At 37.7% G+C, this 12,710-nt stretch overlaps 1 protein-coding gene across 1 annotated transcript in view; it reads right to left on the bottom strand.

Annotated features, from left to right (window-relative positions):
• The window catches only part of CYRIA (CYFIP related Rac1 interactor A), a 36,943-nt gene extending 33,962 nt beyond the window's left edge, over positions 1–2,981 (bottom strand). The window contains exon 1 of the mRNA XM_054383497.1: positions 2,952–2,981. The gene's annotated coding sequence lies outside the window, so the exon portion shown is untranslated. The remainder of the gene's footprint in view (positions 1–2,951) is intronic.
• Positions 2,982–12,710: the final 9,729 nt, after the last annotated feature.

Below are 12,710 nucleotides of genomic sequence, written 5' to 3'. Positions count from 1 at the left end.
AGCTTTAGATATTAATTCTGGCATGAAACGTCAGTCCAGACTCCTATGCAGTTAGTGAAGCTTCTAAATTTACCCTAGGCATCCAGCATAATTGGTCTGAATGAAGTTAAATGTTTGATGTTGCGCTCTCTCCCTGCATTGCTAACTTCCTAACACCTCACACTCGTTTTGGTAGAAAATGCCTACTATTTTAAGAATAAACTTACCATCCAAAGACTTTAATAATATCACAGTTTACCTTCCAACTTATGCTTACTATCATATTACTTAATTAAAAAACTGCTTCTCAGAAAACAGGAAATTGAAAATGGAGATTAGTTTACTCCCTCCCATGTTCTCCTGCTCTCTAAGGTCATTTAAAAAACATGAATATATCACTATACATATGCATATGTACACACAAAAGCATTTCTGCAGTTTTACAAATAATATTTCACATCATAATTTTCAGAACAGTTGTAGGGGATACTGGTCATTTTAAAAAACAGTCTACAAGATTCAATCTTTCTCTTTACAGTAAGAGAAATGAAAAACCTTACCACCTAAGATTTTCAGCTCAAACAGCTCACAGCTTTAAACACAAAGAATTGCTTCTGCTGCATTATTTAGAAATTACTATAACCATGTCACTGTCATATTACGATTTGATTTTCAGAACATTTTATTTTAGAAAACAATTGTTTGGATGCTTCTACAGTCTTTAGGGTTATTAAAGGCATATTTAATTTTTCATTTTGGAAAAAGTTTTTCTTACTATCTGTAACAGGTCACCAATAGCGAGCAGTTAGGACTTCAAAAATATATTAGGTAGAAAAAAATACTACAAACATTTCCTACCAGTTGTAATTTCTCCTGGTTTACCTCCTAGTTTATTTCTTTCCTGTCAATAGAATTAAAGCAGTGAACTACGCTGTAGGATTATTAACTTCCTGTGGAATAAATTTAAAAGAATCCATAATTTAACCGATTTCTATTTCACACAACTTGTTTTTCATAATTTCCTACTTTTCCTGACATGTTAGAGTGTTTGTCTTCATTCCTACCAGTTTTCCTTTTATTCTTCCTTTTCACTCCACTTGTCCTGTCTCTAAGACCTCCCTTTCAGCTCATCTCAGTGCCTCGCAACTAGGGTGGATAAGTCCATGCACTGCACTCATTTTTGAGACTCTCCAGCTCAGACAGATCATCCTTCATTGAGAGTTAATATGGCCCTTAAATTTTAGTTTAAATGCTATCTTTGAAAAATCTAATGTTTATCATACACATATTCCCTATTTCAAATTCCGTATGACTGTAATAGAACAGAAGGCTTTGAGGCCTTTTACAGGAGAAAATAAAGCGTAAAGATAAAAAAACACAAAAGCAGCTTTACTGTTGAAGTATACAGTCCTTACAAGTATGACATCATTAGTTTGCAACACAGAGAAGAATTATTTCCTGCACTGCAGAAACTGTCAAAGCTATGATTCTTGCCTTTAATCTAAGTAAGTTTCCTTCCACTCTTCACACCCAGTTTGCCCATCCAGTGAAATTAAACAGGAATACTGCTGTCTTTCAACTACACTGGTTCCACATGCACCAGAATCCTTTGTAGCCTTTAATGAATCTCTGTACCTTCCAAACTCTGCAGCAGCCAGCTTTATTTCTTTTGAACAAACATGCACATAATTAGCAAACACCTCTACTTTGATAGACTGCCACTGAAATCCCTGGGTTTACTACAGTACTGCAGACCTGCTTTGATAGAAAACCAGTCAGCCTGCTGCCACCTTGGGCTTGTTTTCACCTGCAACAAATTGAAGCATTTGTGGTCATTTACACAAATACTTGTTGGATGTTTCTCAGGGCAGCTGAATTAAGGACAGCATTCATTGTTACTAAAGTAGGGCTAGCTTAAAGAGTATTCTCCATCCTCTATGGTTTCCATCTCTCCAAGAAACCAGCTGATGAACACTAGCATCTTAGGTGGCCTTACTTCTCACAATAAACTAAGACACTCTTCCTTTGCAGATTGTAAGTATTACATGCTACAATGGCCTAGCTTAAATCTCCTGTCTGCTTTGTATTTCCCAGCAGTCCAGAGAGGGCTGGCAAACAGCATGTGTTCAGGACAGAACCACCTGAAGCATTGTTTGTAACTTCTAGTCCTGGAGCCTTGGCACAGTGCTGACCACAACTTGGTCACATGTGAAGTGCAATACTGAGATCTCCCGTCTGTTCCCTATAATCTACACAGTAAGTATGAGCAGCCAAATAGTAGAGGCCCAACCTCTAATATTTAAGAAGAAGGTGGTAGTCTTCAGTGACAAATTCTCTTGTCATTACATCTACAGATCAAAACCTTCTAGCTTTTCTCTATTACTCTGTGCTTCCCCCTCAGATACTGAAGTTTGCAGCTGTTCACACGTCCTTTGTAGTCTTCCTCATGTATCAAACCTTCTGGAGCAGAAAAAAAGTGAGAAGCTTGAAGCCAATGAAACAATTTGTTGTGGCAAGCACTGGCAATGGTTTCCTTGTATTGACACCAGTACTTGTCCACAGTGAGCTGATACAGAGGTCTAAGCTGACAGAAAATTAATCCTCCAAGAAGTCTTTTCAATCCTGTAGATTTTTATCAGTAAACCACCACATCCTGAATGCATACAGGTGCTAATGCAAGAGATGGGGCAGATAGAACTGAACTATGACTCTCAATGGAAACAAGCTAGTAAATGAAATATGCACCTGACCATAAAATTAATTCTTCTCTGTAGATAGGTCATGCAGAGTTGCTGCTGTCGTTTCTCTCAGGCAATGTAAAAAATTAGGACAACTGAACTGTTATTATTTAAAATCTCAAATAATATTGGACTCGTTCAGCAAAGACGTACAACGTAAAGTCCAGGATATTGCAATCAATTCATGTATAAAAGAAACAAGGTACTTAACACAAAAACTTGGTTATGTCTTACCTAGAAATAAAGTAGTTCCAATTCACATTCAAAAAACCAAAGATGTGATGCTAAACATCCAATGTCTGCCTGTCAGGAAAAAACATTCAAGATTACACTTGAGGATCGCTGTGCTTTTCTCTCTCCCAATTGTCAGATGAAACTTTCTAGCTTAAAAAGGAAATACCCATGGACAATGCCAATTATTCTTTTCAAGTGGATTGTAATATCTAAAAATTTAAGTAATATCCCTCAAAAATGCTGCTGGGTTGAAGTGCTCAGGTACTTAAACTGAATTTTATCCTACATAATTCTGCAGAACAGATCCAATTTAATTTGGATTTTATAATGAGCTGTTGCCAAGACTGGTACAATGAGAGAAAAGTAATATTCAACAGTACTGGTATGCATTATATTAAGAAATAATAATGAAACAATGAAAATGCAAGTACAGTTCTAAAGCATTTAGCAATGTATTACAAAAGATTCATTTCAAACAATATTTACAATGAAAAGCTTGTTAAAAGAGGTTCTAACTTCAGAAATTAATTTCCAATCCTTTCAAACTATTGAAATAAAGAGTGTAATTTCAATACTTAACAGTGGTAAGTGGCAGATGTTGGTGGGGGCCATCTGACAGCAGGGACCGGGTCTTTCATAAGGATCTACAGGGATAGCTATTCTTAGGACTTTTATAGAAAAGAAAGTTCCCAGAATAAAGCCAACCTAAGAAAATAAAACATGCTATAGAAAACCTTGGAAGTGAACTTCTATTTTATCCATAGCCTCAACAACGCTAATGTAACTCTACACTCTTCCCAAATGTGCTAGTTTACTACCCTCATGACTATGGAAACAAGGAGGTTGAGTCATCAGATCTATAAATCAGCTGAAGTACGTTTTGGCTTCGAAAAGCATGTGGTTGTGTTTCTGCATCTATATCTATAAAGAAATGACTGGTTCTGGTATAATGATGGACTTTTATTGATTTCATTTAAAAAAAGTAATAGTGCTTCATTGCTGCCCTAAAGAGGAATTATCTTTTGAACCTCAGGGATGGTGTGGTACAACTATTTTATTTTTTTCCTGAAAACACATTCCTTACTGCAAATTATAACAATTCATTATAAAAGCATATTAAATTAAATCAGAATCTAACACTAATTTCCCAAGTAGAGCACCCACATAGGGAACTAATTAGGAATAGCTCCTCTGTGTAAACAAACCTTTGTACCAATTAGTAACTGGTCAGGGAACTCCCTTTCTCTAGAGGAAAAGAAGTCTATTTTCATCATTGCTTTATTTTGCTGCTGGCTGCAAATTCCCCCCAGTTCTGTACAAACAGAAGGAGTTTAGAATCTGGTCAAGATTTATAAAGACATTAAAAATTATGGTAGAAATCCTTAAAAAAAAAAAATCACAAAATTACATCTCCATAAGGGATGAGAAACAAATCCCATTCTCTGGCTAAGACAGTTCTGTCCCAAGGGTTTCCTTTCCACAGACCAGAACAATAACAGTGAAATGATTCAAAACACAGTGGAGTAAATGAAAATAGTACGTGGGAAAAACAATTCTCAGTTAATGTTCTATAATAAGAAAGGCAAACAAATAAAAACCTCGAGATGAGAATATTATGCCCAGATAGCATTCGAAAGCGTCAGTTAGGTGCAACAGTAAAACTACGTAACAGGAAGCCATTCAAGGGAGGCTGAGTCTTCATTTATCATTTATGATGTTCAAATCTGCTAGAAAGCTGTTCTGTGCAAGACAGGAAGTAGCAGAATTGACTCTTACCTTGTAAAGGATGATCCAAAGCCTTCCCAATAATTAGATTGAAGCTGCAATCTGTGGATTTTAAAATTTGTTTTAAAAACATGTTATTAACTAAACTGCTTTAGTTACTACATAAAAATCAGAAAACTTTCTTAAATGCCTTTAAAATATAGTAACGCCCTCCCTTTTTTTTTTTTTTTTAAAGCAATGCATGCTGCTGCCAAGATATCTTTTGTTGTGCATTACACCCAGAGTAATAGGTCAATTAATCTCATAGAACAGTGCATCAGGATAGTGGGCTACCATGATCACATATAGGACACTTGGTTAGCTCCAGAGAGTGATGCAGCCTAAATGGGACAGAAGCTGGGAAGGAAGCATCAGAAAACAAGCAAAGCTGGAGCACCTCAGGACTGGGAAAGTACTAGAAGCACATCACAAAGTCCTAAAAACTATTTCCAACAGAATGGTGATGTAGGAAGAGACAACTTTTGACCCTCCAGCCCCACTGAGTTGCAAAAATCACCTCTAGATATTACAGATTTCTACAGCACTTGCTGGTTAAAGATATATGAAAACATGACCCCTTCACTCTTGACCCAACAACAACAAAACTGACAAGTCTGATTAAATGAGCATCCATGAGAAAGTTTCTATGAGGGTATCCCCCTTATCTCAGACCATGTTAACTCCCTAGCTAATAACCATTTAGGTATTTTCCAAGCTTCATATAATTAAGGTTAAATACAAAGAGTGGTTAAGCAACAACACAGTAAGATTCATGTTAAACAGAAATCAAAGAAAATTTACGACCAGGAATAAGAAAAAGTGAGGGTGGTATAACAGAATGACTGAAAATTATGGGAAAGGACTACAGGTGGAAAGAGCAGGCTGGAAAGAACAGAAAGGGGAACACTATATAAAGAGGACCATGACATTTAGATGATCATCAGAAATAAAAAGATGAAATTTAGCTTTGAAAGGGCAAGTCTAGCACAGACTGCTGACATAACATCAACTGGCTTTGGAGGAATGTCACAACACGAAAAAAGACCCTGAGGCAGTTTAAGAAAGGGGAACAAAGTATTCCTTAGCTAAATACCTTAAACACATCAATTCTCGAATTAAATCTCTCACACCAAAGCAGACACCTGCAGAACCACATTTATCTGAGCTATGACCTGATCCACTTATTTGATCCATTCCAGAAGTTCAAGGTGAAAAGATCAGTTTTCAGTCATTCAAGCAACAGAAAATGCAGTTTAATTGAATTCATTACCCATTACCATGTGAAAGGAAACAGAAATAAAAAGAGCTCAGTAAGAGAAAAAAAGGTACTAAATTTCTGCTTCTTTAGGTAAGTATTAAATAATAAATTAAATATGACTACAAAGAACATAATTTGAGAGTGAACAGCTACTTCATTCCTTTCAAATACACAGGACATATCAAGTTCTACAGAAGTATTTGAGCAGAAATATTTTTAGAAAATTAATTATTAAAAAGACTCACAAGTTTAATTGTGATAAAAAATTACCAGAAAACTAATTTAAATTTATTGCAAGTGGGGCAGAAAAAAATTTTCAGGCTAAAACTCTATGGAATAAAAATTAAAAGATTGCTACAAGATATGAAATAGCACAGAAGTTGTGAATTAGATGCAAGAAAAGAAGATAAAATACAGTTGGTGGAAGCTTTATAATTTTTTTTTAATTGCAAAACAAGACACCTGGATTATTTTAAGAAACTGTATGCTCATCAGAGCACATAATCTAGAGAGTTAATTAAAAATATTGAGCTCTAACATCGAGCAAAAGAAAGGTAAATGAGAACTTTCTTCAATTATATTAGTCATTTTCAAATTTTTATGTTAGACTAGTTTGTTGTGTTACATAACTTGGCTTATCTGGAGAAAATTAACAGTGCTGGCAACAATAAGCTCTCATGTAGCAGATGCAAAATATACTCACAAACATCTTACAAACGATGGCTGGCAAGTAGACTGTAGTACAGTTACTTCAACAGCTGAGCGACATTTTTATATAGAAAAAGTACATTTTGGAAACAAAACCCTACAACTATCAAGGAGCATCTTCTGTTCAACTGAATCATGACATTCCAAAAACTTTGCAACTTACACAGAATAGCTATTGTAAGCACAACTTAAGTAGCAGCTTGCCTGGATTAAATTTTTAACAAAACACACATTACATTCTAGAAGTTTGCTTTTTAACCTTTTTATAAAATTTATGCCAGATAACCAAATATTTTTTAGTCTAAACTAAACTCAAAATAAGCCCATCTCAAATGGGATATAAAAACAGTATCAGTTCAATTCATCTTTTTAATATGAACAGGTATGAAATGGGTATTAAAAAAAAAAAAGATTATGAACAGATGCCAGAAGCCACTTCTTGTTCTGCAAGTAATAACTGTGTGGTTCGGGCCACACAGCAATTTCACTGAGGTAAGAAGCATTTCTCTCAGTCCTGAGACTGTTGAGTGGGAAGCAAAGTGCCACAGGAGAGAAAGAAGATAAACTACTCTGACTGAAAGAGCTTCAAATTTACAGTTTTGGACCCTTAAAAAGCAATATTCCTTTAAAAGTGGAGATAAACAGTCCAAAATTAATATCAGAGTCTTCCACAGGAAAAACAGGAGGAATGAAGAGGGAAAGCACTTTAACATATTTATAAAATAATTAAATATCAGAATACTCCTCACAACACTGACCTAAACATGAGGTCAAGAAACATGTTTATAAGCAAGTCCTCTTTTCCTCAGGAGAATTTGAAAGTCAGGAAGAAAGTAAACACCAGCATGATTATAGACACTGGTAACCTTAGCAAAATTCTTAATGCTGCTTTAAAGGAAGCATGTCACCAAGGAGGCAAACCATCACATGAAGAATAGAAAATTCTCTTTTACTCTTTTAGTAGGATCCAATAAGTCAATTCATTGCTAGTTACAATGCATTTATACAATGAAACACAGAAGTCAGTTCAGTACCTTCACTATAGTAGGCTGGAGGACCTGCTGGGAGTAAAGCTTATTATCTGCCCAGGGATTTGAGCACTCATAGTCCACAACCAATTTGACTTAAGGCAAAACACAGCTGCTACTTTTAAAGTTTCCTACTGTGTAATAAATAATTAAGACTGTATGATCAGTATTCAACAAAGCATAAATAGCAAAGATGCTAAATTAATTCTACTTGCAAATAAAGAGTTAAGTGAAGTTGCATTACAAAATGGACTACATAATGTCATTCGCAAGTGAAACAGAAGAGTTAAATAAGATGAAGTGAGTCAGAGGACAGACTCTGAATCTTAATTATGCAATCATAACATTATTTCGCTGTTTAGAAGACCTTTACTCAAAGAAAAGCACACATTCCAAAATGAAATGACAAATCTCTATTTTGACTTAAGATACAAAAAATAAAAAATGAGCAGCAGCATAACACACATCACTGTATGTACTGAAAAAAACTCAGGCTCATTATAGTCTTCTACCTATGCTGGTACTATTTAAAACTACACAGAAAGATACAAGAAATGTTGATGGTAATACAGGTAATTCACGGCAATACATCCTTAGAGCATCCTGACCCAAGCTTTGATTCTCTCTTCATGCAACCCTCAGACCACACCAGGAATGACACTTCTCCTGTCACTGTCTGCATGGGGACCAGCAGCTCAGTTTCTGATCAGTTGACCACATGCAAGTGGAGTGGTATATGGCCAGTTCACCAGGCAGACTACGCCATCCCAACAGCAACTCCCTATTTCCTATAGAGGAGAACTGGTACGACAGAGGGAAGCACTCCAGGAGTAGAGTCAACCTGTAAATTGTCTGTTGGATCAGACTATGCTAGGTCATTAGGATGCTAATAGTATTAACATTGCTTAGGAAAAAAAAAAAGAAACACACCAAACCAGCACCCAAAACTCTCACTCATGCCCTATATTTTTTGCTAAATAGAAAATTAGACTTGCACCACCTTGATAGGAAGCATTCAACAATTAAAAAGAGTTAAAACATCTTCCTGAGACAGGGATTTCCCTGGGGAAAACCTACAGGTTTGTGCTAGCAGGTTGCTACCGTTCCTTTAGGTAACAGAAGGCAAAGCTTAGGGCAGGGATCAATTTTACACCACTGCCAGGATATACATTCTCTGGTTGAGGACACTGTGGATGCCATCTGCTTACATTTAATTTATTCATTTTTATTTAAAATGCAAAACTGTAATTCTTCATAAATTTTCTCCTACCTTTCTAAGCAGACAAAACCAATTCTGCTGTTTCCTTCCCAAAGAAGCTGCTGAATCCCAGCTTCCCGGAAAGCAGGATGTGTGGCCACATATATGTCAGTAAATAAAGCACATCAGGGCACAGAGCCATGCATTGGGCTTGAAACCAGCAAGAATGGTACAACTCATGACTGTACAACTAAAATTCTATCCTTTCAAAGCAGCCTGGCCAAATCCAAACAGCTGTTTGGAAATGATCCATCATCTCTCCTAACCCCAGAAGTATTCTTGGGCATTACCTGGAAGACTGTTAGTTGGCACAGGACAAAACTGTGTCACGAACAATACTAAAGATGTAACAGTATATTCGCATGCCACATAAAGTTCCTACTACGGACATGCATCATGATTATAGTAACCAGTTGCTTCTGAAGAACATAATTTTTAGAAGTTAATTCCATAAGCAGTCAGAATTAACAGCTCACTTTCTCCAGGCATTATAGCTTCTAGCTTCAATGACACATCCTCACCTCGGTGGTGGTGTTTTCAAATCAAGAGAACAGAACCAGATAAATGTGACAGTTGAGCATTTGTGTTTCCACATGCATTATGTACAGCACACATGAAAATCTGCACTCTCCCAGTTTTGGACTTTTTCAGTGTGTTCAGACAGACTGAAGATGAGTAGCTGACTTCTTAATTTCAGCAAGACTGGACTTCCACCAGTAGAACACTGGTCCTGACTGTCAGCTGGTATAAAGCAGGCATAGCTCTACCAACAGCATCCCAATGCACAGCAGCTGAGACTCTGCTTCTCCAAACTTTACCCGCATTGGGGTAGTGATCAAGGAAGAAATTAACTTTACAAGACCAACATTTCAGCAACAAATCTTCCCCTCCCCCCCTCCAATAATTCACAAAATTAAACCTTCTCCTTTCCCTACTCTGCTTACACTGAAGTACTGTTAAAAGTGTAATGCTATTGTGTATTGGGTTTGCAAGTCAAGGTTTTGGTAGCAGGGTCAGCTTCTGTGAGAAGCTGCTAGAAGCTTCCCCCCATGTCCAATACAGCCAATGCCAGTCGGCCACAAGATGGACCTACTGCTGGACAAGGCTGAGCCCATCAGCAATGGTGGTAGTGCCTCTAGGATAACATATTTAAGAGGGGGAAAAAAACCACATGCAATTGGAATCAGAGAAAGGAGTGAAAATATGTGAGAGAAACAACTCTGCAGACATGGAAGTCAGTGAAGGAGAGGGAGGAGCAGAGGGAGGGGAGCCAGAGCAGAGGTTTCTCTGTAGCCCATGAGATGAGGCAGGCTGTACCCCTGCAGCCCACAGAAGTTAACAGTGGAGCACTTATCCACCTGCAGCCTGTGGAGGACCTCAAAGAAGGCTGTGACCCTGTGGGAAGCCCATCTAGAGCTGCATCCCAAAAGAACCTGTAGACTCATGGAGAGAGGAGCCCATGCTAGAGCCGGTTTCCTGGCAGAACTTGTGACCCCATGTGTGGCCCATGCTGCAGCAGTCTATTCCTGAAGGTCTAAACACCACAGAAGGGACCCACACTGGAGCAGTTAGTATGTTTTGCCCCTGATGGTAATTGCTGAATAATGTCTCTGTCCACATCTCAACCCATAAGCCTTTTATTTTCTCTCCGTTGTGCACTTTGGGTGGGGGGGTGGGAAATGATAAAGTGGCTTTGGTGAGCATCTGGTGTCCAGCCAAGGTCAACCTACCACAGTATTGACAAAACTGCATATTATTATGTAAAACCTTGCTGAACCATTTATAGCTGTTGAAATACTGGTTGTCAATCTGGTCCAGTGAGTCTACCTAATAGTTCACCTAATAACCACGTGCTCCCACAAGATGAACTCTCACACTTTGATTTACCTGGGAATACCTTAATTGTAATGCCCTGAAGTACAGGTACAATTTCTGTCTTTCATAAAGATGAAAAAATGACACATCTACACCAACACTGACATGAGCATTCAACTACAGACCATCACCCCAATTAACCAGAAAAGTCACTATCACTTCTTCCAAAAAAAACAAAGAAAAACCTACAACACAACAAAAACCCTCCCACATAAGTGAAGTAACAAATTTACTAAATCCCAATGATGATAGCACTGTTATCATGAAAAAGACATCTGTTTATCACAGATCTTGGCCTACATCCTAGATCTGATGTGGGAAGGGAAAAAAAATCTTGAAAGAAAATGTTACTTCAGATCTAGAATTAGTATGGTACTTTTGCTCTCTTCACAGAACATCAACAGCGACACTAGAGAAGAATGATGCTGGGAAATAACTGCTCATTACTAAGAACTCCATTTTTTCCAGCTGCATTTTGACTCCAAAAAAAAAGAAATCTGGTTTCCCAGGTGGATTCATTCTGCTGTGATTTCTAAAATATCTTGTGTTAGACTGAGCAAGAAGAGAGACAGCTGATTTACACATCCCCACATCAAATAGTTTTACAGCATCAGTAGGTAAAGTGAACGTACAAGGCTGATCAATACTGTGAATCATTGACTCAGAGATGGCTTTGAGTGCACATGCAGGAGATCAGCAGGCAGCACAGCTGAAGTTAACAGTTTGAGACCATTCTGGTACTGGCTGCACATTCTGATGCCAAATCAGGACCACATCGAACACTGTGGCAGAAGCTGGATGGAACTATTTAGAGCTGTTAAATGCCTTTGATCTATGGAGAGAAAACATGACCCTCATCAGGTCTGTGATTTTTTGTCAAATTATGCCAAAGGAAGTCGAGCAGCTCCTGCTTTACTGTACAAAGTCACTGTGATATTGCAGTAAAAGCAAGCTCAAGGACTTCTCCAGTCATGGAAAGGCACCAAGGTGTCCAGGTTTGATTTCTGGGCAAGTCTTCAGAGAATCACCTGAACAGCCTGTTTTCTGGAAAAACAAAGATTAAACTTTTTAACACTGAAAAATTAAGCAATAAATCTAGGCATGCCTACCCACAGTCATTGGCACAAGATGGCAGAATATCACACACAGTCAGTCTTTAATCACCAGCAGTGAAGTGTCTGCAGGTTTGGAAGAAAGCCTAATCCCTTAGAACTAGGATTTTCATTTCCCTTCCAAATTCATTTATATTCAACTTCCTATCAGAATCTCTCATCCACACAGACACATAAAGGTTATTAGAAGAATTAAATGTTTACTTCCAATGTCAGCTGAAGGAAATACTGCCACATACTATGCTAGTAATATCACATTAAACACAGAAAGCAGAATGCCTTGTACCATGTAAAAGAAACAAAGATACCTGAACAACCTCCCCCTCCCCCCCCATCCTCTGCTTGTGATTCTTTCTAAAGCAAGTCATATGGCAGCACTTTTCTCCTTTTATGGTCAAAAAAAAAAGAGAAAGGAAGTCAGCACCCTGAGAGGGACTGCACTGCCACATGAATCAAGAAGCTGAGAGATGTACTACTACTCACTCATCCCTGCCTCAGCACATTAAGAATATATACCCTGAGAGAGGTGCACCATGAATCAACTGCCATTTACTTAATGCTTATATAATTACATGTCACCAAGTGTTTCACGCTGAACTCATCACTAGAGAATGTATTAACAACTGAAGGACAGAGGGCACATAATATATTTGCATTTGCTTATCCACCATCTTTGTGTGACTGTCTTGTCAACAGCATGCAAACCTCTTCTTTGGGAAACAGCTGTAGTGATACTATGAGACAGAGCAGCAATTA

Source organism: Indicator indicator, chromosome 9, assembly GCF_027791375.1.
Source record: "Indicator indicator isolate 239-I01 chromosome 9, UM_Iind_1.1, whole genome shotgun sequence".
In the NCBI taxonomy this organism is placed as follows: Eukaryota; Metazoa; Chordata; class Aves; order Piciformes; family Indicatoridae; genus Indicator; species Indicator indicator.
The sequence above is the reverse complement of the archived record's forward strand: the minus strand, read 5'-3'. Positions and strand labels throughout refer to the sequence as shown.